Consider the following 26,235-nt stretch of genomic DNA (forward strand, 5'->3'; position numbering starts at 1 on the left):
ATACTGACAGTTGGGGAATATTGACCCAATAGATTAATAATAGCTATGAAATACAGGAACATTTTTGTATTCTACAGTTGATGTATTTGACATTCCTTGTCCTGGGTTGTGCAAGGAAAGCACACCATATTTTCACAGTACACTTTATTTGTAACTACCAGTGTTTTAAGAGGAGAAAAACCAAATAAAGAGGGTCATGGCAATCCAATTATTTGCAATATTCCCTACCAAATAATCGATAAAGGAAATAATTCAATTATTTCCTTCCTCTCTGAAGGCAGCCAACCTGAGTACTGCAGCTCTGAAGACTGGGTTATTTCCCACCAGCCATGCTGTGGGTGAACAGCTTCCTGCTCAAGGAGGGACAAGTTTCAAGGTCATCTTGCAGGGTGGATGCCCTTGCTTAAGAAGAAAGCCCTGGTGTAATCGTGCACTGCTGAGCTGGCACACAGCAGGACCAGACAATGGATGTGCTGCACGTGGTTGCCTCTAGAAAGCTGACATGGGACCACATGGCCATTAATAGCATGCTTGAATCCATTAAGCAGGTGTTGTAAAAGTATCTGAATTAATTAGGCTATCACCAAGTGCATTCATGTAACATTCATAATGATGAAGCCATACAGCAAGTCCTTGGCTTGCTTATCTGCTGTTTCCTTCTTAAAGAGCACTTGTCCATTGAGAGGCATTTAGCTGGGGCTGCATCACTCACTGTGCTGCAGGAGTAGGAAGCAGGCTTGGGTTTGAAACCACTTGTCAGTACTAATGTGTGAACATTTTGGTGGGTTTGTTTATTTTTTGGGGTTTTTTTTTTTAACACTTGTGTACCGTTTTTGAACATCTAATTCTGACTTGAGAGAAATATTCCACAATAACTTTTTTTGTTTTTTCACGTGTGACACAGAGGGATCTGCACCAAACATAACCCTCAGTTTCAAGCTCCTGACTGAGGGTCCTCTGCTCCAAGATCCTGTGGTCCATCACTTTGTGACCTCTGCTGACCCTGCCATGCTGATGTCCAGTAGTGCTGATCCACTGGATGGTTCTGTGTGCAGTGAGCCTTACAAATTTCCTTTCATTCCTCCTTCAGATTAATTCACCTTGTGTTACTACACAATTAAATGGCTTCATCATTATGAAAGTTACTGCACTTCCCAGGTAATAACATCCCCTTTCCAGTCCTCAGACAGAAATAAAAATACCTGTGTTGTTGAGCAGGTCTGAATGAATTTACATATACAGGCAGATAAGATGTTTTTTATGTAATAAACTGCTTGGAGTCCACTGTGGGAGTCATCTGAATTACATTCAGGATGTGCCAGTACCTTTCCCTGCTTGGCTGCTCATACAGTAAAGGAACCACTTAAAAACCTGAGTTAGATACATCCAGGCTGAGAGGTCAAGTGCATATACCATAAATCTATGTATGACAAGAAGAGTTTGTCACAATTAATATGTATTTGTTATTTTTGAAAAATATTTCAGCAATTAAAACAGTATATAATGATTTTGTGATAGTTATGATAATTTATCTTGGGAATTAATACAGTTTTTTCTAGGTTCCTGTTACACCAATTTTGGAATGTTATCAGCTCACTGAAAGAGGAATCACACTTAAAAATAGTTATTAATTTAAAGCTTCATGAAAGCATAATGAATTCTTTTGAGAACTGTGAAGCTCATACACCTTTTTGCAACAGATAAGAATTAAAAAAACCTAAATAAATTTCTTCAATGTCTTTGAAGTTAAACTGTCACGTGTCAATACAACAGACTATGTTCCATCACTGCCAGTGGACACTACCTTTCCAAGTGCTCAGAAAGCCTCTTGAAATTCTTCTAATTTCCAGAATACAGAACTGCACCAGAATATTTGGTAACATTCTGAGTGGGGCATGCCCAGCATCCTGTTTCCTTGTGGGGTTTTTTTCACATGAAACCCTGCCCCAGTCCTCCAGATGAATTAAATCTTGTGTACACTTCCAACCCAGGGTTACCCATTCCTTAATCCTAGCTACAGATCAGCTTATCAAAAGCACAGTTATTTAAAATTAAAATGATCATTTCCATGTAAGCCTCTCTGACAACTGCCATGACTACACTGTCCCATAATTATCATGAAAATCTAAAGCTGAAATGATACAGGGTTGCTGATGCTGATTGCAATAAATCACCATCAATGAACTGAAAACAGTAAAATATCAACATCTCTGTTATGATTACTGGGTTGAGACCATGATGATTTCTTCCTGCTCTGTAATTTCTCTCAAGAAATTAGTGGTGTGCTCTGATAGGTATGATTTGCTTGTGTGCACATAAATAATGTCTTTCAGCAATTTGTTGCTTTCTTTAACAAATGATACTCATTCCAGTGGTTTTATCTCTCCTCTGTCATACTACAGGGGCCAAATCACTCTCCTAGAATACAGAGATAATTTTGGCCAACTGGATTTGTCACAAGAGAAGGGACTTCTGGTTTGGGTCCTGGGTAAGCAGAAAACCTTTGTGCCTTGTGTTACCTCCTCCCCCTGTCTTTGAAAAACATGGGCACAGCTGTCTCAGTTCTTACAGATGCTGGTTCTGCCTTTAGGACAGAAGTTCCCTACATCCTTGGAAGTTTCTCTAACTGGAATGGTGTCTTTTGGGGACTGCAGGCAAGGAGGTCTCAGCTGCTGATGTTTGCATTGGGAATGCTGCAAAAAGTAAGTTGCAGGCTCTGTGAGAAGAGCCCTTAGTAGCTGTTTTTTTATTATCTTAAATCACATGTGGATATTAAACCAGACATACTTTGTAGCCTCTTTGTTCTCAGCATGGAATTTTCTGTTTTCTTGCTTACAGGATTTGATGACTGTCACTTTGGAGTGTGCTTGCACATCAAGAGCACATAAGGCAGGTTGCCAGTCTTTGCACAGCAAGCACAATATGCATCTGATCATGTTTTCCTCTTTCTATGGCTGTGTTTTAGAATACAGATTTCACACTTACTGGATGTTATGTAGACCAGGAGTCTGTTCAGGTCTTTACACCAGGAAACCCCAAAATGACTATGTTTGAGTTGTTAAAAATGTCATTTATTTAATATCTTATTTTCAAAAGAAAGCTTTTCAGCTCTCTCCTGGGCTCTCTTTTTTGCCCTGTGATGTTTTACAGTGATCTGCATGATGGCAGAACTTTTACTGGGGGGGCAGAGAATGCCTCTCTGCAGTCTGGCCTCTTGGTGAGGACACCAAGATGGTGAGGACACTCTTGGTGAGGACACTGATGTCAGAGACATCATCTGTGGATTGGCAGTACCTGGATTCAACATGTGAGTCGTTAAAAATGTCATTTATTTAATATCCTTGTTTTCAAAAGAAAGCTTTTCAGCTCTCTCTTGGACTCTCTTTTTTCCCTGTGATGTTTTACAGTGATCTGCATAATGGCAGAACTTTTCCTGGGAGGGCAGAGAATGCCTCTCTGCAGTCTGGCCTCTTGGTGAGGACACCAAGATGGTGAGGACACTCTTGGTGAGGACACTGATGTCAGAGACATCATCTGTGGATTGGCAGTACCTGGATTCAACATGTGAGTTGTTAAAAATGTCATTTATTTAATATCTTTGTTTTCAAAAGAAAGCTTTTAAGCTCTCTCCTGGGCTCTCTTTTTTGCCCTGTGATGTTTTACAGTGATCTGCATGATGGCAGAACTTTTCCTGGGAGGGCAGAGAATGCCTCTCTGCAGTCTGGCCTCTTGGTGAGGACACCAGGATGGTGAGGACACTCTTGGTGAGGACACTGATGTCAGAGACAACATCTGTGGATTGGCAGTACCTGGATTCAACATGTGAGTCGTTAAAAATGTCATTTATTTAATATCCTTGTTTTCAAAAGAAAGCTTTTCAGCTCTCTCTTGGACTCTCTTTTTTCCCTGTGATGTTTTACAGTGATCTGCATAATGGCAGAACTTTTCCTGGGAGGGCAGAGAATGCCTCTCTGCAGTCTGGCCTCTTGGTGAGGACACCAAGATGGTGAGGACACTCTTGGTGAGGACACTGATGTCAGAGACATCATCTGTGGATTGGCAGTACCTGGATTCAACATGTGAGTTGTTAAAAATGTCATTTATTTAATATCTTTGTTTTCAAAAGAAAGCTTTTAAGCTCTCTCTTGGACTCTCTTTTTTGCCCTATGATGTTTTACAGTGATCTGCATGATGGCAGAACTTTTCCTGGGAGGGCAGAGAATGCCTCTCTGCAGTCTGGCCTCTTGGTGAGGACACCAAGATGGTGAGGACACTCTTGGTGAGGACACTGATGTCAGAGACATCATCTGTGGATTGGCAGTACCTGGATTCAACATGTGAGTTGTTAAAAATGTCATTTATTTAATATCCTTGTTTTCAAAAGAAAGCTTTTAAGCTCTCTCTTGGACTCTGTTTTTCTCCCTGTGATGTTTTACAGTGATCTGCATGATGGCAGAACTTTTCCTGGGGGGGAGAGAATGCCTCTCTGCTGTCTGGCCTCTTGGTGAGGACACCAAGATGGTGAGGACACTCTTGGTGAGGACACTGATGTCAGAGACATCGTCTGTGGATTGGCAGTACCTGGATTCAACATGTGAGTTGTTAAAAATGTCATTTATTTAATATCTTATTTTCAAAAGAAAGCTTTTCAGCTCTCTCTTGGACTCTCTTTTTAGCCCTATGATGTTTTACAGTGATCTGCATGATGGCAGAACTTTTCCTGGGAGGGCAGAGAATGCCTCTCTGCAGTCTGGCCTCTTGGTGAGGACACCAGGATGGTGAGGACACTCTTGGTGAGGACACTGATGTCAGAGACAACATCTGTGGATTGGCAGTACCTGGATTCAACATGTGAGTTGTTAAAAATGTCATTTATTTAATATCTTATTTTCAAAAGAAAGCTTTTCAGCTCTCTCTTGGACTCTCTTATTTTCCCTGTGATGTTTTACAGTGATCTGCATGGTGGCAGAACTTTTCCTGGGAGGGCAGAGAATGCCTCTCTGCAGTCTGGCCTCTTGGTGAGGACACTTTTGTCAGAGACATCATCTGTGGATTGGCAGTACCTGGATTCAGAGCACACACTCCTGATTTTTTTTAAATTTGTTGCACCTTCTGTCAGTCATGTGAGGAGAACTCTATAAATGCCTTTTGAAAGCTGTCATCTACACTGTTAATTTTTTGACAGGTCACATCCAGTCCTCAATTGTAACACAAGAAAAGGAACATGTTCATGCTGTATGCTTTATATTGAGCATGCAATTTATATTCATTGAACAAAATCCAAGCCATCCACCTGCTTTTGACTTAGCCTCTGTTTGAATTTTAAGCTCATGACTGATATTTTAGTAAAGGTAATTGAAGCTGAGACTTTAAATAGCTCATTATCAGAAACGATTTTCAAATAATAATAAGAGTCTTACAGTGTAAAGAGGCCATTATACCTTTTCTGTAAACTAGTAAGGGTGAATTAGTAGTCTCCTAACTTGGTTGAAGGAATGTCTGATTGTAAAACACTCTAATGCTTGTTTTTCTTGTCTGTTTTGTTTTTTAGCCCAAGAACTAATTTCTTCTGATTACTACATGTGGAATTCCAAAGCCCAGGCTGTACAAAACCTTATTGGACTGATTTTCTTGTGAATTATTTTTGTATTCAAATAAAGCAGACAGCTGATGAGAGCAATGTCATGATACAGTGAAAATAAACACTCTCCAGCACTTGTACTTTGTATGTTTAAAAATTTCTTCTGAGGAATAAGGAAATAAGTCAATTATCTTAGCAAAATAAATTGGGTTTAAATTGTTCAGTCCTGGAGAACAGCTTAGAGAAGACAATTTAAAATGTGCTTGCCATTTTTACTTTCTAATATTAATTGGTACAAGATAAGTACCTAGTGGTGCAGACACAGCCTGGTATGACCAGACATGTCTTCTGGGGGGACTTCCAGTTACTTCACTGGTTTTGTAAAGCAAAGAGCTCACAGGATGTGAAAGGTTTCAGTGTCTTGTCCCTGTCATGGTGTCACAAGAATCTGATTAGAGCCCAGTGTTGCGGCGAGCCTTCTTTCTTTCAGGGACTCGGTTCTTCTCCGGGAGCTCTTTCCTGCTGTTCCTCTCCTCAGGCGTCTTCATCTGCTTCTGACTGACTCTGCTTCTGGGAGCATGCCTTTTACCTTGCCCTTCAGCCCCGCCCATTTCCGGCTGGGGCAGGCCCTAATTAGTGGGCACACCTGGGCTTAAGCTCCCAGTTCATTATCAGTGACACCTGAGGACTTGTGGTCTTCTCTACATTTCCCCCCTTTTTATTGTTTGTTGAAAAAAAAAAAATAAACTTCATTTTTTCAATAGGCCTTTTTAAACATTTCATTATCTTTCATTATTTTTCAACATTTACAACAATTTACAATTCATTTTTTTTGAAACATTTTTACAATTCATTTTTAAAACATTTCAAACATTTTTACAATAATTTATAAAGTAGATGCTTCGGGCCCCGTGGGACACTCAGCTAAGAGCATCGAGGGGGCGCCGGATAAACATTTTTTCAATAAATATATTTCTCGAAGTAAACGCTTCGGGCCCCGCAGGACACTCAGCTAAGAGCATCGAGGGGGCGCCGGATAAACGTTTAATTATTTTCATTATTTTTCAATAAATATATATTTTTTCTTAGCCTTTATGGAGGGAAAGTTCAGGCTCTTACCGGCCTTTTTTGCTTTGGTCTTTATTATCAGCAGGAGATGAGGTCTCATGAGCACCAGCTCAGCTTTCGCTGGTACTCGCCACCTCGGGATGCCTGGCCATGCAGAGACTTCTCCGAGCATTCAGCGCACCAGTCTTATCACGTGTCCCTAGGGCCCTGTTTTCAGGACCGCACTATCGCGTGTCCCTGGGGGCTCCGTTTCAGGACCGCGTTGTGTGTCCCTGGGAGGCTCCGTTTCAGGACCGCGTTATCGCGTGTCCCTGGGAGACTCCATTTCAGGGGCCGCACTGACTTGATGCGCACTCAGAGCTCCGCTTCGGCTTCAGCATTCCTCGGGCTTGAGTTCCACGCGCCAACTCGCCGCGCCTTTCGAGCCTCATTCTTCTCTCCCGCCTGGCTCGCCATACCGGGCTGTTGTATCTCACCGTGCTGGGCTTCTATTTTGAGCTTCTACACGCCGCCTTCCGCATTTAAGCCTGGCCTTGTGGAGCTTGTTCCCGTGGTTGCGTTTTTTGGAGCTCTTTTTTAGAGCGTCCCGCACCACTGTGGTGTCTCCATCTGACGTGGTTGCGTATTTCGAAGCTCTTTTTATCGCCTTTCGCCTTTAAGCCAGGCTTTGTAGAGCTTCCCGCACCAACGTGGTCGTGTAGGGCTTCCTTTTTTACCTCAGCGTTCATGGCTTGCTCTTGTTGCCCGCATTCTCCACCAGATGTTGCGGCAAGCCTTCTTTCTTTCGGGGACTCGGTTCTTCTCCGGGAGCTCTTTCCTGCTGTTCCTCTCCTCAGGCGTCTTCATCTGCTTCTGACTGACTCTGCTTCTGGGAGCATGCCTTTTACCTTGCCCTTCAGCCCCGCCCATTTCTGGCTGGGGCAGGCCCTAATTAGTGGGCACACCTGGGCTTAAGCTCCCAGTTCATTATCAGTGACACCTGAGGACTTGTGGTCTTCTCTACAGCCCAGATTTAACAGGACAGGTAAAAAAGCAAGACTTCTGTTTTTGTCATCAGATGGTTACAGAACCCATACCAGGCAGTGATTTACATGAATTTTTCCAAACCACAAGACTAGTTCTGAGCAGGCAAAAACAGCTACGTTTGCTGGAGGTTCCAAAAAAAACCATCACTGAGCCATTTTCCCTGGAAAAACAGACAGAAAATAAAAGAACTCAGTCTACAGAGGCAGACCTCTTAATTTTGAGAAGAAAATTGGTATCTGCAGGAACACAGGAAATAGACTTTAAGAGAGTTATCAGGAAATGAGGAAATTCTGAAAGGCTGGTGAAAAACTGAGAGAACCTGGAGAGCAGCACAAAAGAGAAGAATGCCATCTAATAACTGAGCACACTGGCTGCTCCTGCCATACCTCTTGTTTAACTGTACTCTGTGTGATAAATAAGATTAGTGATTGTGTATGGGGAAAAATTTGAAGCTATAATTTAAAAAATACTTAGGTGGAGATAGTAATCTAATTGGTTGAATGTTCTGAAGGTTGGATTAATTCATATGAAACATGCTGCTCAGCAAAAATTTCAAAAGCAGAGCTGTGCTACTACCCATTCCCAACAGGCAATGTGGCCCTTTTCCAGGTGTGTCCCAACTCATTAGCAGGCAAAAGGTGAATCAATGATTTTGAATCATAGAATCACAGAATTGGCTGGGTTGGAAGGGACCTCAGAGATCATCAAGTCCAACCCTTGATCCACTCCCACTGCAGTTCCCAGCCCATGGCACTGAGTGCCACATCCAGGCTCTTTTGAAATATCTCCAGGGATGGAGAATCCACCCCTTCCCTGGGCAGCCCATTCCAATGGCTGAGCACCCTCTCCAGAAAGAAATTCTTTCTAATGTCCAACCTAAACCTCCCCTGGCACAACTTGAGACCTCTTGTGCCCTCTTGTCTTGCTGAGAGTTGCCTGGGAAAAGAGCCCAACCCCCCCCTGGCTCCAACCTCCTTTCAGGGAGTTGGAGAGAGTGATGAGGTCTCCCCTGAGCCTCCTCTTCTCCAGCCTCAACACCCCCAGCTCCCTCAGCCCTTCCTCACAGGACTTGTGCTGGATCCCTTCCCAGCCTCCTTGCTCTTCTCTGGACCTGCTCCAGCACCTCAATCTCCTTCCTGAGCTGAGGGGCCCAGAACTGGACACAGGACTCAAGCTGTGGCCTCCCCAGGGCTGAGCACAGGGGCAGAATCCCTTCCCTGGACCTGCTGGCCACGCTGTTCCTGAGCCAGCCCAGGATGCCATTGAATCCATTTTTCCTGGAATCCAGTCCCTACCTGGGACAATTTTCCACATGCCTGGACACCAGGACACCAGGATGTGAGTGGGGAGAGGAGGTCTCTCTGTTGGGAAGTGTTTGGATCGTGTTCTGTATGTCAGGAACCCACTGGAATGTTTCAGTGTGTGGTGTTGGCTTTCCACCCACCCATGAGAAAAACGGGAGCTGTGGATTCTGCAACCAGCCCCGTGGAGGAGTGGCTTTTTTTCTTCCCAAGAAATGCCACGAAACTGTGAGACTGTCAAAAAAATCAAATTAAAAGATAATTCCCTTGAACTTAATTGCTGGAGGTTGTTCCTAAATGATGTTCCTTTTGGATTTCCTTTTGTCCATGTCTCTAATTCAAGGTTAGGAGAGCTGCAGTGCTCAGGAGTGGAAGTGAGCTGCTGCTTTAGATGGTTGAGAGAGTTGGGGGTGTTCAGCCTGGAAAAGAGGAGGCTCCAGGGAGACCTTAGAGCACCTTCCAGTGCCTGAAGAGCTCCTACAGGAAAACTGGGGAGGGACTTTTTATAAGGGCATGTAGTGATAGGACAAGGGAGGATGGCTTTAAACTGGGTAGGTTTATGGTAGACATTAGGAATTTCACAGTTTCACTGTTCTTATTGTTTTTCCTGTTTTAACAGGGCGAAAAAATACTTCTAAAATTAAATTAGGAAGATAAGAGGGAGAGCTCTTTGGAGCCTGAGAACTCCATGGCAGAGGTGGTACCTGACAGTACCTCTGGTGGGCTCTAAAGTTGTCTGTGTGAGGGGTATTCCTCTAGCTCTAAAAAATCAACAAGTTTCTTGAAGATAATACAACAGTTTATGGAAAGGATTATGTGTTAAATAGAAAAAAATAAGAACACTCTTTATGTCCAAGAGGGCTTGCTGCTTGAAGTGCTTGTATTTATAATTTCACTACAGGTATCAACTGTATGAGATCTGTGCAGATTGCTTTGCACAAATACTTAGAAAAGAGGTGGCCAAGGAGTTCTCTGGTCTTGATAGGGCATTTCAGAGGGCTGGAAAAAAACTTAACATCCCAAGCCTTGAAAAGAATAAACAGAAGGACTTAAATAAATACTAAAATAAATAAATTAAAAGTAAAATAAAAGTAAAAGTAAATAAAAAAGTAAAAGTAAAATCAATACTGGTTTGTCAACCTGATACTTTTCCCAAACACAGTAAGAAATTACAATATAGAACTTTCTTCATTAGTAAAGGGAAATTGTTTCATTTCATTGAAATTCTGGGATAATGTAGCTAATGGCAATTAACATGAATTTCAAGCTGTCATGCTGTCAAACTTTTTAGATGAGACTGCACTTTAGTTGGCAAAAATAATTGATGTAAGAGACCTCTAAGAAATTAAAATAATCCAAAGTCCACTATAACCTCTTAAACACTAAAAACTGGCTGACATTTCCAAATGCAGTGGCAAGGGGGCACCATCATCCAACATGCCTTGGAATCTATTTAACACCTGGAAAGTGTGGAAAAAAATGGGGAATTTGCCATAATGAAGTTCCCAGAGAGTGCAGTGGCTGAGAAGCAGCAATTACTGAAGGTGCTCATTCAGTCCCTGGTGGTTTGTATGTCCCAGGAAAACCAAAACAATATTGGGAGACAGAGTTAAAAAGCAACCTGGGCTGCTGGGAAGTGTCCCAGTCCATGGCAGGGGCTTGGAACAAGAGGATCTTTAAGGTCCTTTGCAACCTAAACCATTCTATGATTTACTTACCCCTTTTTAATCTGAACCTGTCTCAAGCCAAAACAAATTTCTTTGTCCCAGGTGCAGAGATCCTGTCTGCAGAGTTTCTGTACAAAACATAATCTGAACCTGTCCATAAGGAAATCTCATCTTCGGGGGGGTTGGAGCTATATAATGATATTTTAGGTCCCTTCCAACCCCAACCAGTCTGGGATTCTTTGGTTAAACATTCAACAGCAGTTTTCCTCTATTTACCTTAGAAATTTGCCACACTTTGTCCTATTTCTCCAAGGACAACAAGCTCTGTTGAGTTTTAAGTCATAGCAGCTTATGAGTAAATGCACCTTTGTCCTTCACTACTTTTCCTGTCTTCACCACCACCTTAGAATCACAGAATCACAGAATCAGCTGGGTTGGAAGGGACCTCAGAGATCATCAAGTCCAACCCTTGATCCACTCCCACTGCAGTTCCCAGCCCATGGCACTGAGTGCCACATCCAGGCTCTTTTGAAATAGCTCCAGGGATGGAGAATCCACCCCTTCCCTGGGCAGCCCATTCCAATGCCTGATCACCCTCTCCAGAAAGAAATTCTTTCTAATGTCCAACCTAAACCTCCCCTGGCACAACTTGAGACCTCTTGTGCCCTCTTGTCTTGCTTTGTTCTCTCATCCTTAAGAGGATGGCAACACTTGAGAGAATTCCCACTCCCCTTGGCTCTTTGGCTTATTGTCCATAGGCTCCCACTTCCCCACTTTCTGATCATATTAAAATTTTGCCCTGTTCCACCTTTTTCCCATGGCTGGAGTTCTCCAAGGTTTATCTTACTGTCAACATCTTCCACGTTGCCTCCTGGTGTCCCATCATCCCAAGTCCTCAGACTGGGATCTGAACCTGGACCACACTGTACCTGCAGCAAGAATTTACTGAGGAGTCAGCATGGACAAAACACAAGATATTGGCAACAGCACCTTTTGGGGTGGAGAAAACCAAGCCCACCCACAGCTGTGTCCATCTTGAGAACTCCATGGCAGAAAATCCCTTCAGCCCTCAGTTCTGAAGGAGCTGTTAGATGGGAGATGTTTGGAATCCAGTTTGGAAAGTGCAAGTTCTCTTGGAAGAGCAGGGAAAAGCCCTCCCAGGAGGCAGGACCAGCACTCAGGTTCCAGGGATGCTGGTTTCTCCAGCAAGACTCTTGGAAACAGAGCAGTTCTCCTGTCTCCTGGAAGGGCTGCAGGAAGCCTTTGGTCCTTTGGGATGAACTCTTGGGATTCCCATTCTTCCAGATGTCCTGCACATGCAGGACCACCACCCCCTCCCAAGGAGCTGGAAAACAGAGGAGCTGGGTCTTCTCCCAGGAAAAAGGGTGTTCCCAAACTGAACCCCATTGCCTGCAGGGCTCTCCCAAAAGGCTTCCCATCCAAGATGCACCCATTTGCATGGATGCCTCATTCAACAAATCGAGGCAAAGGCTGATGGGAAGTTCTCAGTGAATGTGTTTTGTTTGGTTTTTTTTTTTCAGGGACTCACAACTCACGTGCAACTAAAAATCAGATTATTTTAAAAGCAAAACCCTGTCTCCTTTTCCCCTTCTTGCTTTCACAGTGTCTCCAAGAAACCTGGTTGACCTCTAGATAATTTTTTGAAAGCCTGATGCCATCTGTAGAGACATGTAACAGCAGAGAAGTAAACCCAACCCACTTTCTTCCCAACGAGATCAGCTGGTTGCTTTTGATTTTCTCTAGAAACCTATCTTCTCTTCAGGATCTTTTTTTTTTCCTTCTTTTTTTTTTTTTTTTTTTTTTTTTTTTTGAAGTCAAAGTCTGTTTCCCGTTTGGTAGGTGACCTGTTTAATGTTTTCCCTGTGTCTGGGAACTCCTTAGTGTAATTAGCGACCTTTGAACTCCACAACTAATCCTGAGCTATTTTGTATTCCTTACTCATCTTTAAGGCTGGACCTTTCTTTTCTTTTGAGTCCGCTGCCACAATTAAAGAAGAAACAGCTGCATTTCAAAGGGATTCCAATTCCAGAAGCTTAATCGTGATTGACATGTTCTTATTCTAAGCTATAAGAAACTCTAAGAGTCCTTTCTTGGGTTAAAACTTCAATCATTTTCTAAAAAATTATCTCAATATGGATTTTATTCATTTTCTTTGATAACCATTCTTTGGGATTTTTTTTTTAACTTGAAAGATGCTTTGAGTTTGGGATGAATATGAACGGCGCCCACTGAAAGAATGAAGGGTGCTGGTCGTGGGCTGGCTGCAGAAGTGCCTCAATTCCATTTATTCTCAAAATCTGATTAGGAAACCTGACGTCCACCATGTAGCCTGACATCCTTCCATATGCCCCCAAGGTAGGAGAGGTGGGAGTGCTTGCAAATGAACCCCAGGAAGGCCGGGGAGGGAGGCAGCATAAAACATTCTCCAGCAATCTATGGGGTTTTTAACTATTTTCCCCAATTTTTATAGCTCTGAATAATAAAAAAAATCAACCCGGTGTCTTCCAGCCCTGGGAGAGCTTTTCTCCTCTCTCTGAGAAATAAGTTCTCTGTGAAGAAGTGACTGCCATAAACCAGGAATAATTTGTATAGTTTAAAATCATCACCACAACCTCCCGAGAAGCCCTGAAACCAAACCAGGCTGCGGTGCTTAAATCTCTTCCGAGGGCTGATCCTAGAAAATGATGGCAGCCTGATGGGTCCCATTATTTAATTATCTCCATCTCACTTATATTCAAATTCAGCGTGACCTCTGAAGGATGGACCTAAAATAAAATCAAGAAAGAAAGAAAGAAAAAGAAGAAAAAAAAGGTAAAAAAAAATTAAACAAAAAAATTTAAACAAACGAACAAAAAAAAAAAACCAAACCCGAACCAAACCAAAACAGAATCCTGAAAATCTGTTTGGTGTGAATGTGTTTCCACAGATCCACCTGCACGATGAGCAGGTTGATCCATGGGCATTGCTTCCAGCTGGGGGGTATAAAACTGTATGAAACCATCCCAAAAAGCCCCGGGTAAGGCAGCAGGCGAGACCCGGTGTTTCTAAGACAAAGGTCAAATAAAAAAAGGATGTTAATAAACAGCCCTCTGGTTTAAAGGGACTTTTTTTTTTAAGGATTACATCTTAAATTCCAACAAATCAGATTTAGGAGTTACTGAAAGTGAAATTGATCCATCCCTCAGCCAAACTTTGCAATACTTTCCTGTTCTGACATCATTTAGATAGTTAGCTGTATTATCAGATTAAAAACCATTGTACAGGGCTGCTGAAAGGAAAAGGAGCCAAAAAGCTAAACACTGCCTGAATTCTGAACCTTTTAACCTGGCTGAAGTACGTTGGTCCCTGTTATGCAAATACCTTCAATCCTCTGCTAAGTTCAGTGGAAATAATTTTCTTGAATGACAGGTTTATTCAGCAAGGATTCAGTTGGCGATTAATCCCCCTTTGATCTAAGGTATTTCACTTAACTACCAGTTACCTCGTCCTGACAAAGTGCAACCGAGATTAGGGAGATCACTAGAACACGACCAGGGTGTGGGTTTATTCTCCCCAACCCGTTCAAAGCGAAGGGCCAAGAATGCAATCTATTTCCAGTATTTGAAGATGGAAAGTCCTGTCTCCTAAGTTAGAAAGTCAATTGAATACCAAATGGGCTCGGGTCCTAAATGGAAGGGGACAAACGGCTCAGATGCCATCCTCAAACCCAAGATATTCCCACTAACTGCTACCCCAGACCTTTTTTTTTTTTTTGCAGGTTTTCCCGGGCTCTCACAAAGCTGCCTCTTTCTCTCAGCTGAGTGCCTGGCGCGTGTAGAAGATCTCTGAAAGAAGATCTCTTGAAAAAGCAGCTAAAGCACGACATTTCCCCGTTCAAATCTCTTCAATATTATTCCTCGGGATTCATCTTGCTCTTTTGCAAAAAAAAAAAAAAAAAAAAATTAAAAATCTCTTTTCTTCTTCTCCAGTGGTGCAGTATTTTTGTGCCAAAACCTGTCAGTGAAAGAAAATACAGCGTGACGGATGACAGAAGTCGCTCACTAAAATAAAAAAAAAATAATTCAGACCACTCTCAGGCTGCCTGACACCTGAAATAATACATTTTTTTCCTTTGCTTCTTCATCACTCCCCAATCTGTTGCCTTTTTGCTGAGTTATGGCATTATTTTGTAGAAGAGTAAACTGGAAAAAAATGCTGGAGCATCCCAGACAGCACCACGGGAGCACGGTCCTGATCCAGGGCTTAGCTGGGTCAGCCCCTGAGAAGCTGATTACAGGATTGGGCATAAAGCTGCATTTTCTTATGGCAAGTGGAAAGGCAGAACAATATCATTTGCAGGAATTTTTTTTTTTTTTTTTGTTCAAGTGGCTGCCAGGGTTTTCATTCTAAACTCTCTGTTTTTAGGAGGGGGCTGTTTGTATGTAAACACCAGGGAGGGAGGGGAGGAAATTTATTTGATTTCACTTTTAGGATTTTACCTATCCCGAGATATTAGGTGGTTGTTTAAATAAATTTTTTGCCCGTAGGATCTGCTAAAAGCAACCTCTTGAAGTGAAACCCTGCACATGTGTCTTTAGGTTGGATTTGGGCATCTCTGTGTTCCAGAGGAAGCCTTTAAACCACCTTCTAGTTCCATTGTTGGTGGGTTTATTCCTTTCTATTAAATACTTGGATTTTTTTTAAAAAGCTGCTCTGCAGAATGACTGCTTGCACGTGAAGGGCTGTAGCTATTCCCCCCCCTTCCTCACTTATTCCCATTTCCAGGGAAAATTCCCAAAGCGTTTTCTTGAGGGGCTCCTTGCCCACAAGAGACATAAAATCCCCCCCCCCAGGGCTCATCCAAGGCCCCCATCACACTTGGTCAGGTCAATAATACACAAACTAAGAAGGATTTGCACTCGAGACAGTAACAGCTTCTTAAGAGCCATTACACTGTAGTGGGTTTAAGGAAGAAATCCCTTTTAAGAAATGCCCAAAATCTGGAGTAACATGAGAGTCTTTGGGGTCTTTCTGGTAAACATAATGATACGTGGACTTATGATTTGGGAAAAATAAAAAAAGGAGGATTTAAAAATATTGACTGGATGAACTTCACAAGGAGCTGCTGAAGGAAAGAAATTAAGCTTGGAAAAAAAAAAAAAAAGCCCCAAAGTGTGGCCTGCCCAAAGTTAGAGCAGAACAAATACAAATAATCAAAGCCCAGCCCCATGCTCTCCTCCTTGCTGCTGATAGATAACTAATGATTCCATGGAGCTAAATACTGCATTAAATTATTTAGGAAGATTGGGTTGTATTTAGAAGAGGTATAGAAAATGCCACAACTGCATCACTGGCATTTTAAGCAAAAAATAAAATGTGGAGGAGGATCATTTGGATGGGGATCATTTTCTTTCTTTGCTGTGGTTGTGTGTGTCTGTATCCAAGTGTATGCAACATGTATGTATAGATATGTAGTGTAAATAAGATGAGAAATGGCTAAGAAAAAATATCTGAATGGCATTTATCAGTTTGGTTGGCTGCTTTTTTCCAAATGGGGTGACAAAAACTTCCATTAAATACATAATATAGGGTTACATTATATTCAACTTACATTAAAATCTATTTCTTCATTAATCATAGCAATCTATTGCTTGATTTCTTAAGAAATAAGTTGTTGATATTTTTTTTTTTTAATCAAAGGCATCCCCAGCATCCCTAGGATGTGGAAAAAGTCTCTTTTCAGCCCTCAGCATCGTTTCTAGAGAACCACTGCCCAGAGCTCTGATTTAAACTTAATTTATCATAGCTCAATCTCCTAACGGCAATAAAAAGCAGGGCTATATTAATAAAACAAGAACTTTCTTGACTTCAGCAACATCTGAAGCTGTGCTGGGAAAGGTTTGTTCTTCAAAGGCCTTTTCTGCCCCCCGGTGGTGATACCAAACCAGCGCTTCGGCTGCAAAAACCTCCGTGCAGGGAGGGAGGTCGTAATTTGTCATTTATTCCTGGTGTTCCTAAACGTCCAGTGGGTTCTCTGGCACCGGTTATCACTGGTGGACTGGTGAAACTGGTTTGCTGCTCCTTCCTATTGCATGAGCATCACAAACGCCTTCACTCTGCTGCCTCGGATTCTGCCATCCCAGTTTTCACCCTTTTTATTTTATTCTCCCATTTATTGCTCCTCTAGGAAGATACTTCCTCAGATCCTGGCTAAGGGAGAGCTTAAATTTGGGGATGGAAGACGTTGGGAATGGTTTTGTTATTAAAGTTTGGGCTTTGTAAATCTTTAGGCTGATTCTCAGCTTAATGCCACCACAGGTCCCATCCCCTCCAAGCCCTGACAAAAGTTCAGCCCAGGCCACCACAGATCCCTGGGGAGGTCCAGGTGAGCAAAGGTACCTCCATCATGCTGGGAAAACCTCTGATGCCTACAACAAATTGTGCAAAGTTTTGCAGAGGGCTCAGGATTGTGTTGGCCAATTGCTACGAAGTCCCTTTGCCACTTGCAGGAATTCTCCAAGGTTTCTTCCAATTTGGAGATGCCACACCTGCAAGACTCACCCCTAAACCTCATTAAAAATGTACTAGCAAGCAGGAACCCTGATTTTGTTTCCATTTATCTATTTCCTGGCAGAAAAACTGTGTCCATGAGCTTAGCAGACAGTAGAACCAAGGTCAGTCACCACTTGCTCTGGTTTTATTTATTGATACCAGTGGGTGAGCTGAGATTGGAAACTAAGCAAGAAGAAAAAAATAATGCTTAACATTGCTAAATCAGACACATTTGGCCTCAAGCCACAGAGAAAACAAGCAGCATGAAACAACATCAATCCAGTCCTACATAATCAGGTTTCAAATCCTTGCACTCCCAGCCCTTGCTCTAACGCATCGATTGAGCTTCTCTGTCCAAGGAAGAGGCAGGAGAATCACCAGTGAAGGGAGTTTTATTGTCCCACCACTATGGGAAGAGAATCAGGGGCTATCAGTGGGGGAATAAGTCATCTCTAGACATTTCTTCACCTTCTCAACAGGTGCCCATATCTGTTTCTGCAGCCCAAGGGGGCTGCTTTCCTACATGAAACCGTAGCTCCTCGGGCGAGCTCCTGGTGGCACTTCTAATTCAATTAACTTACTCACTGGAACTCCTGGAGAAACTAAATATGAGCAGAACAAGAGGAGAGGCTGGGCCAAATTAATAGGACGAGATCCTTTTACAGGCTGGCCAGCAATCCTGAGCAGCAGCCCTGAAAAGCAAATTGGAACAAGCAAATTGCTGTTGAAAAATTCTTTCAGCACTCGGCTGTTGCTACTCAGCCGGGCACTGCCGGGAGTCAAGAGGTTGAAAAATCCCGGGCTGGTGCTGACAATGGAGGCATTTATTATGACAAACATTTACATTTTATTTATTGGAGTGTTGGAGGTAGATTAGTCTCATCTTCAACTGCTCTGGATGGCCCGGACCGTTCTGAAGGAATGGAGGATACAAGCGCTTTATTGTGGGGAATAAATAAATAAATCGTATTTCCCACTCTCAGCTTAATGAAAAGAAACTCAGGTTTTGAAGATTACACTCAGGAGAAAGCTTTTGTCCCCCCAGGACTCCTTCTTTTTAGGAAAAAGCACAGTACGGGGGATTTTTTTTTTTTCCTAATTTCAAACCAAGTTCTCTTGCAAATAATGTCATTCGATGCATATGGCTGACTTGACATGTGTTTTATGCAAAAGTCCTGCTGCTTTCCTTCATGGAAGCCAGGGTACACAGCAAACAATCTGTTCAAAGTGTCCAATCAAAGCTTTATAGAGATGCAAACTAGTGTGTGGGTATTGTTTAAGTGGTTGTGTAATTGAATACAGTGATCACATATGCATGGGATATTCGTTAGCTTGTAAAAAGAATAATTGCATGTTCATAGCTGCAATTTCCACCAAACCTTTTGACTTGAAACAAGCACTGGAGAAAGAGAGGGAGGGGAAGCTGAGCTGGGGGAGCAAATCACATGCACATCATGAAACATCCTCCTTCTGACCGAGGTCCTGGATTTTATGGCTGAGATAAAAAAGCTCCCAGGAATACTGGGAGAGGGGCCGGGGGGGAGGGAAGGGAAACACCCCCAGCTAAAGCCCAAGTGAATGGTTTCAACTGGAAGAATAATGACAGCAATGAAGCTGTAAGGTCCTCTCTCTGGCAGCTTTGCTGGCTCCAACCCAGCAGGTCCCAAGCCAGGATCTGTGGTTTTTGGAGAGGGCTCTGTCTGACCTCTGATGGCCAAGCAGGGGAACCATCCCCAGGGCCAGACCTATAAGGCTTGGGGCTTCCAGCACCCATTGCACCCTCCCATTGCCACCCTCAGCTCTCATGTGATGGGTGCACTAAGCAAAGAGCAGATGCCAAGGGAGCACTCATTCACAGGGAGAATTTTTTTTTTATTTCAATTTTTTCTGTGGTTTCCCTCTCTTCTCCTTGACATCTGGGGGCAGAGCGGAAGCAAAAGACCAAGGAGAGGGCAGCAGACAGAACTTGGTCCTCAGGTCAGGGGAGTGCTGGCCCCAAACTCAAGCTCAGCATGGATCCCAGAGGTAGGATTTGTGTGTAAGGTGCTGGTGACTTGCATGCCCAGGCCCCATCTTTGTCCAGAAAGCTGTGAACCTCCAGTAATCTTCTGCCCCAGCAGAAATCACACTGTCCAGCCTGCCTTTCTGTGTGATCATGGTACATCCCTCAAGAACACAGGGTAGGGGGGGGGAATCTTTTGCCTGTAAATCCCAAAGGAGGGCACCCCATGGACCACAATATCTCCAAGACCTCAAAGTCCAGAAGCAGCAGCACAGAAAACACCAAAGCAACCAGACAAGTGCACCTTGGAACAAACTGAGATAACAGGGTGGTGGGAGGAAATCTTTTGCCTGTAAATCCCAAAGGAGGGCACCCCATGGACCACAATATCTCCAAGACCTCCAAGTCCAGAAGCAGCAGCACAGAAAACACCAAAGCAACCAGACAAGGTGCACCTTGGAACAAACATTCCCAGGTTCACTGTGGTTCTTCCTGGGCAGTAAAGTCAAGAACCAGCCATAACTGCACCAACTGATGGTGGAGGTTTGATGCCATGCTCAGCCAGCCCTAAGAGCTGGGGTAATGGCCAAGGTCCATCTTGATCTCTAAATCTGCACCAGATTGAACTGCAAGGAGACCACGCTGGCCTGGGGAGTTACTTACTGAGCTTTGTTTTCCTTCTGATTGCCAAAAATTGGGATAAAACATCCTTTCTGAGACTGCCCTCCTTGCTGCCCTCATGACTGAGGGAACATTGGATGTTCCCTCTTCTCCTTTTGTGCTGGGGAGATGGTGCAGCCCCAAAGCATGGCCCACCTCTGCTGGGTGTTTCACATAACACTCTGAGCAAGTTTCACAAAAACACAACATAAACAACCTGCTGAAGCAAAAACCCACAGGTCCTCCTCTCAGTGTCCAGTTAAACCCCATCCTGCAGTGAAACTCAGAGTATCATCAGGCACTGAGGAAGGATGGAGAGGAAAGGTGACCACTGCTTTTCTTTTGCCAAGGCATGATCGTGCATGGAAGGATCTGTTCCACTCATTTAGGATGAGATTAGTAATAACTCTTCCTTTCTTAACCTGAACATAGGGCATAGGATCCCTTTATACACCCCTGGAAGCCTGAAGTAGCCCTAGGAGTGTGAAGAGTTGGACTACTGACTAGACCAAAGCCTAAGGCCACTGTATTAAATTCTTTGCACCCTTTTCATTCTGCATTTGAAGCATTCAATATTTTCTATCATTTTTGTTTCACCTTATTTTTAGCCATTTTTTTTTTTTTGCCACTGTCAAATGTATTGAAGCTGACATAATTATCGCTCTGACTTCCCCCAAGGCATGTATTTACCTACTTGTTAAAAGGCTTTTTCCATGCTGCCATGCTGTTGCTGTGACAAGATGACTTTGAAGGCACAGTAGGTAAAATAATATTGTATATTGCACAGCAACCCCAACAACGAAATGTTAATTTAACCAATAAAGTAACCACATCGTAATTATAATAATCACCATTCCTTATCTCCTAACGGGGCTAAAAGTGGAATTCAGATTTCCCATGTAGTGCTTGTCAGCTCTGAAATTACTACACAAATCACTCAGAGGAGAGAAGATTTTAGCTCCCTGGCCTCTAACTCATGGAAAATGAGGAAAAAGATTCTCTAGAGGAGACCAATGTGTTCTCAAAGCCACCATCTTCCTCCTCCACCCAGCCTGCTGGCATTTTCCTTGGCAACAAAGGGACATTTGAGTGGATATTTGAGATTTTTTCCACTTATTTAGCTGTTGGTATTGTGTCCCTCTGCTCTATAACACCAGGAGTCAAGCAAAAGAGCCATCTCTGAAGAACCACATTCAAGGCATTAACCCTGAGGAGCAGGTGGAGGGCAAAACCATCACCCACAGAGCAAGAGGAGCTCTCAGATTGAACCCACACTTTCCAAATTCTGCTACTAGGGCATGGTCATCCCCACCACCTAGACTGGGCTAAATCTGGGGACCACCTGTCTCTCATCCCTTTTATACACTTTTCACCTTCCTTCCCCCAAAATTGAGGTTCAAAACCAGCTGTTCCTGGGCAGGTCTCACCCAGTAGATGTGCTGGGACATCTTCTCTGATCAGGTAATTTGAAATCAGCCACAGGATTCAGCTCTTGTTCTTTTGTGCTTCCCAACCTCTTTTCTGGCTTTGCAAGCCCCATCCTGAAGCTCAGTCCCAGTGCCACAGAAATGAATGGATGCCAAGTTCTCTTTTCAGCTCAGAAATGAGTTGCTGAAAATGTAGTAAATCTGTAGGAATGATGGACATTGAGGAAGGCAGAGGGAAAGAAAGGGAAAGGGAAAGATGGAGAGTCTTTTTGTGTTTGTAGGCACCTCAGAGATAGGGCAATGCTGCAAAATCTCTGCTTGCCCTTTTGCTGAACAGCAAGTTTGAAAAATTGTGACTCGGTGTAACTTGCAGAAGGATGATCTAAAGCTGTGCAAGGGAAAAAGCATCTCTTAATCCATGGTTGTTCCCCAAAATGGCAAAGCAGGAGCCATCTCTGGGTGGTTATCTCAGTCCCAGTGAGGAAGAGTCTGCAGATCTCACTGCTTGGGCTGGCAGTGAAAGGGTGATTGGCCCCAAACTGTGCCCAGGGTCCCACAGATGGAACTGAGATATCCTGGGACTGAGCTGGGCTTGGGAACCATTTCCAGCTCAAGCAAAAGGGGTTGCCCTTAGAACCACCTTCCATGGCAAAGATGGGATGGTTCAGCAAGATGAGTCCTACAGCAGCTCAGCACTCAGCAAGTTCAAAATCCTGTGCTGGAAAAGTGCCACAAACCCTCCTGAGATGTGGGGCAAGACTTTCAGGGCAAATAGACCTGTGCAGGCCAGATGGGAGGCATCTTCTACAGGCACCAGACCCCAAAGTTCTCTCAACATGGTGCTAAGCCTGAACTAATCATAGAATCCCAGACTGGTTTGGGTTGGAAGGGACCTTAGAAACAATCTAGTTTTATCCCCCTGCCATGGTCAGGGACACCTTCCACCAGCCCAGGTTGCTCCAAGCCCCATCCAACCTGGGCTGAGACACTGCCAGGGACTGGGCAGCCCCAGCTCCTCTGGGCAACCTGGGACACCCTCAAAGTAAGGAATTTATTCCTGATTTCTAACCAAAATCTAGTCTCTTTCAGCTTAAAGCTATTCTTGTCCTCAGCTTCCTGTAGTCCCCCTTCAGGTACTGGAAGGTGCTCTAAGGTCTCCCTGAAGCCTCCTCTTCTGAACACCCCCAACTTTCTGCTCCTACTCTAGGACGTGGCTTCCAGACCAAGGACACCCAGGGTGCCATCAGCCAGGAGCTCCTGTGGTACAGCTGTTGGACCCCCTGAGAGGATGGATCTGCAAGTGATCCCAGGAAGGTCTCAACACCCTCAGGAAGGTCTTAACAGCCTCTTCAGGGCATCTTTATGAGGATAATTATGTTAAAACTACGCAGCATTGAGATACTCCAGCACCACAAGCCTGTGTGAGGTCCAAAACCAGATTTTTTCCCTTCTCACATTTTATGGGATGTGGAAATAAAGCCAATCCACATCCCAGGCCAAATCCCCCAGCCAGATAACAATCTGTCTCCTGCCTGTGATCCTCAAGATAATATTAATTTGTCACAGAGGAAACAGCAGAAATGAAAAACGTGAGGAGAGGGCACAGGTCCACACTGGTGCGGGGTTTGAATTTTGCTGCAGAATTTTTGACATGAAAAGTGATCTATGAGTTTCCAACACACCCAGGGAAAAATTAGGGAACCTCAGCCTTGCTACAGGCAGGTTTCCAGGATACCATAGTCTTTCCCTTGCCTTAAAAAGCCATGGAAACAGCAGCATTTCAGGCAGCAATAAGCCTTGGTCACTACTGGGCTGCAGTCCTGAAACTGATTTGACCAAATCACCCCACCAGAAATTAAACAGTTCTTGGGTAAGCCAGGCCTCAAATTGTCCTTTTGCACATGAACTCAGCAGGGTCTTTCCTATAGTTTTTCCATCCCTACTTCCAAAGCTGATCTTTTTTCTTTCCTCTCCTCCAGGGACATCGCAGGAGCTGGACACCAGAAAATTACCCACAGCAAATCCATCCTTTCCTCCAGCTAATGAGGAAATGTACCAATAACTCTTTCCTCTGTGTTAAAAGAGAGGGGGTTTAAGCCATCTCCACAGGCTTTCTCCTCACCCCAGAGCTCCCGAGAGCATTTAACACCAAATCCACAACACACATGGCATTTCCCAAGCCTCCGAGGTGAGAAAACCTCATTGTCACCAGCAAATGCCACATTGTACATTCTGGGGACTAATGGTGAGGAAACGTCACCGGTTGCCTCTTTTTTAATTTTCTCATCAGGTTGGAGGCATGCACGGGGCAGGGGTTAATTGTCAGAAACTTTAATTGTTACCCTACGACTCCTGCTTCCCTTGTGTGTTAGTGGCACGCAGTCGGGGCTAATAGTGAGAAAATTTGACTGCAGCTCCACCACACTCTCTTCATTAGGCTAATGGAACATTTTCCTCTCATTTTCTCCCTAGGGTAGCTGTAGGAGTGCTACCTTATAATTGTTGCTCTTACTGTAATTGGCAGTAGTAGGAGGATGTATAATCTCATTGTCTTTCCCCGTGCGGTGGTGGATTTATTTATGACCTATTGACAATTCCCAGCCAGCAGCTGGAGCACGGGGAGGACTGCATTAGCCTTTCCCTCCCTCCCCCCCCCCCAGAAAAAAAAGGGAAGACTACACAAAGGTTGTTATTAACTAGAAAGAACACGAAGCCAAGGTGTCCCAAGGGACCAAATATTAACATCACTACCAGCAAACAAAGGCACGGCTGACCCCGAGGATATGTTGGTATCAGCACGTTGACACCAAAGATGGACCAGGATGCCTTCAATGCCCTGAACCAGAGTTTGGTGAGAAAACAAGGTCTTGGTTCAGCAGAGTCCATAAGTGAGGCTCAGAGGAGACCTCATCACTCTCTCCAACTCCCTGAAAGGAGGTTGGAGCCAGGGGGGGTTGGGCTCTTTTCCCAGGCAACTCTCAGCAAGACAAGAGGGCACAAGAGGTCTCAAGTTGTGCCAGGGGAGGTTTAGGTTGGACATTAGAAAGAATTTCTTTCTGGAGAGGGTGATCAGACATTGGAATGGGCTGCCCAGGGAAGGGGTGGATTCTCCATCCCTGGAGCTATTTCAAAAGAGCCTGGATGTGGCACTCAGTGCCATGGGCTGGGAACTGCAGTGGGAGTGGATCAAGGGTTGGACTTGATGAGCTCTGAGGTCCCTTCCAACCCAGCCAATTCTGTGATTCTATGATACTATGAAATTCCAGAGCCACTCATTAAAGCACATCAAGACTTCAGTTCCTGCTTTGGGATTTGGCTGACCAGGGACCTAAATTGATTCAGCATGAATAAAGCTGAATCTTCTACTCAAACATGACTATTAGGGTCCAGAAGCAGCTGCTGTTGCCAAGTTGCTGAAAGATCATCACAGAGTCATAGAACCCCAGATGGGTTTGGGTTGGGAGAGACCTCAAAGATCACCTCCTTCCAATCCCTCTGCCTGGGCAGGGACACCTCTCACAACATCAGGTTGCTCCAAGCCCCATCCAGCCTCACCTTGAACACTTTCAGGGATGGGGAATCTTCAGTCAGTGTCTCACTACCCTCACAGGATTTTTTTCCTAATATCTCATCTACATCTCCCCTCTTCTAGTTTAAAGCCATTCCCTCTCACCCTCTCACTCCATGCCCTTGGAAAAAATCCCTCCCCAGATTTCCTGTGGTCCCTTCAACTACCAGAAAGTGGCCTCCCTGGAACCTGCTCTTCTTCAGGCTGAACAACCCCAACCTGGCTTCACAGGAGAGGTGCTTCAGCCCTCTGATCATCTTTGTGTCCCTCTTCTGGACTCACTCCAAGAGCTCCACGTCCTTCTTTTGTTGGGGATTCCAGACCTGGACACGGGTGAGGTCTCATGAGAGCAGAGTAGAGGGGAAGAACCATCTCCTCCCTTGACCAAGCAGCTATTTTCCATCTGGGGTGGGCAGCAATCTTACTCCTTTCTCCATAACCTTCCCATCTCAGAGTGGCCGCATCCCTTGTCCCCAGCTCCAGAGGAAAAGGCTCTTGGTGTTCAGTCACAAAACAGAATTTTCATAGCAGCAGCCTGAGACCTTTCAAAAAGCTGGGCTCAGTGCAAGCCCTGAAGCTCTCCAGGCTGGAGGAACAGCCTGAGGACCAGCACTTAATCCAATGGGTCCAACCAAACCAGGATCAGGCCCTGAGCCAGAGGATTACCCCATACCACTGCTCCATGACCACCTAGGATGGAAAAAATAGAGAAAGTCATGGCATAAATCAGTGTAGGATCAAAGCCTGACTGAAGCTAATGCAGACTTCTTTCCTATCTGGTTTTTGGTGGGTGAAATGATGCTCATTTTTCCACCTCTCATCATCAAGGCTGAGGCAATCAAAGCAACATTTGGCAAAGTCCCTGTGTCTCCAAAAGAGGGAGTACATGAAAAGCAAATGTCCTCCAGGCTACTAACTTTATCTACTTATTTTTCCACCTTCTCTCTGCTTTGCAAAAAAAAAAAAAAAAAAATTTAAAAAAAAAAAAAAATTAAAAAAAAAAATGGCAGAGAACAAGAAAACAAAAGGGAAGGAAAAAAGAAATCCTGACCCAGAATCACTGGTGAAGCAAAAATATAGGAAAGGGGATGGGAGGGGGCAACACAAGATATTTCCATCCTGCTTCTACCTTCATGCTAATGACAAAGGTCCTGCTCACCTTAGCACTGCTCAGCCAGGTCTATCCATGCTCCTGAGCCTTTCCAGCTCAGAAAAAGCAAGTTTAGAGCTGGCCAAGGGCACTTCATAGCAGGCAGGGTTTTCTCTCATGGAAGCCTTGGTGGCTCTGGGCAGTCATAACCTGAAAACCAAGTTTTCAAAGAGAAAAAGACACATGGCCCATCCAGGAGGAGATGGACTCAGAGCCTGTGGTCTCTGCAAAGC

General features: G+C 44.0%; 1 protein-coding gene across 8 annotated transcripts in view; it reads left to right on the plus strand.

Annotated features, from left to right (window-relative positions):
* AP5M1 (adaptor related protein complex 5 subunit mu 1) overlaps positions 1–26,235 on the plus strand; it is a 117,387-nt gene that overhangs the window by 5,389 nt on the left and 85,763 nt on the right. For 2 of the 8 annotated variants that reach the window (XR_011726157.1, XM_071745253.1), the window contains 5 exons: positions 278–1,158; positions 2,403–2,702; positions 3,151–3,307; positions 3,408–3,564; positions 3,666–3,835. The gene's annotated coding sequence lies outside the window, so the exon portion shown is untranslated. Of the gene's footprint in view, positions 1–277; positions 1,159–2,402; positions 2,703–3,150; positions 3,308–3,407; positions 3,565–3,665; positions 3,836–26,235 lie in introns of those variants that run through there. The other 6 variants (XM_071745255.1, XM_071745258.1, XM_071745256.1 and 3 more) reach the window with 6 other exon arrangements.

The sequence above is a fragment of the Heliangelus exortis genome, chromosome 5 (genome assembly GCF_036169615.1).
Source record: "Heliangelus exortis chromosome 5, bHelExo1.hap1, whole genome shotgun sequence".
Taxonomy (NCBI): Eukaryota; Metazoa; Chordata; class Aves; order Apodiformes; family Trochilidae; genus Heliangelus; species Heliangelus exortis.